Source organism: Trichechus manatus, unplaced genomic scaffold (genome assembly GCF_000243295.1).
Source record: "Trichechus manatus latirostris isolate Lorelei unplaced genomic scaffold, TriManLat1.0 scaffold00046, whole genome shotgun sequence".
NCBI lineage: Eukaryota > Metazoa > Chordata > Mammalia > Sirenia > Trichechidae > Trichechus > Trichechus manatus.
Window position 1 is genome coordinate 14,663,457 of NW_004443982.1, and position 1,259 is coordinate 14,664,715.

The following is a 1,259-nucleotide window of genomic DNA, read 5'->3' on the forward strand; positions in this document are numbered from 1 at the left end:
ACAAGAAGCTAGGACACAGTAAACAAACATAAAATAAATAAATATAATAAATTATTGATGGCTTGGAGACAACAGTCAATAACAAATCACAAAAAAGGCCCTCATTAACACAGTATACCAAGGTATATACCTGAAGCCTATTTTCATCTGTATCTGCTAAAAGGGGGAGTGGCAGATGCATGACATTTGACACTGCCCTGCCCATTAAGCAGTATCCTCACCTTCCCACAACAGGAGCCTGAGGACTAGTGGCTCCACCCACTCTACCAAGCCACCTGAGACAGGGGTCCAAGAATAAGTGGTGACTCTCAGTCCTTACAGCCAACAGCACTGGGTGCCCATAGTCCAGCTGCAAAACACACCTACCTAGCACTCTAGGAAACAGGGACACGCCTTCCACCCAGACACTCAGGGGCAGCAGTCAGCCCCCTGCCTTGATCAGGGCAAGACCCCCTACCGCAGCCAGATACCTGTGCCTACTCCAATCACCCCTGCCCATCTAGGACTGTAGGTGAGAGCCGGCACCATACCCTCGCTAATCGACAACCTAAACATACCTAGTAACAGCTATAGCCACCTGGAGAGAGGACATGAGAGCATCAAAGATGCCAATAATCAAAGTAGCTCACATGACCAGCTTATTTGGGCATATCAAAACAAAACAAAACAAGAAGCTAGGACACAGTACGCAAACATAAAATACAAAAATATAATAACTTATTGATGGCTCAGAGACAACAGTCAATATCAAATCACAAAAAAAAAGGCAGACTATGATGGCTTCAGCAAGCCACTAAAACAAAAAATCAAAAATGTTCCGGAGGAAGAGAACTTCTTGGAATTACCAGAGGTAGAATTCAAACAACTAATATACAGAACTCTTCAAGAAATCAGAAGGGAGATCGGGCAAAATATAGAACAAACCAAGGAACACACAGAGAAAGCAATAGAGGAACTTAAGAAGGTTATTCAAGAACATAATGACAAATTTAACAGCTTACAAGAATCCATAGACAGATAGCAAACAGAAATCCAAAAGATTAACAATAAAATTTCAGAAATAGACAACTCAATAGAAAGTCATAGGAACAGAATTGAGGCAATGGAAGTCAGAATTAGTGAGATTGAAGATAAAGCACTTGACACCAACTTATTTGAGGAAAAATCAGATAAAAGGATTTTAAAAAATGATGACACCCTAAGAATTATGTGGGACTCTATCAAGAGGAATAACCTACGTGTGACTGGAGTACCAGAAT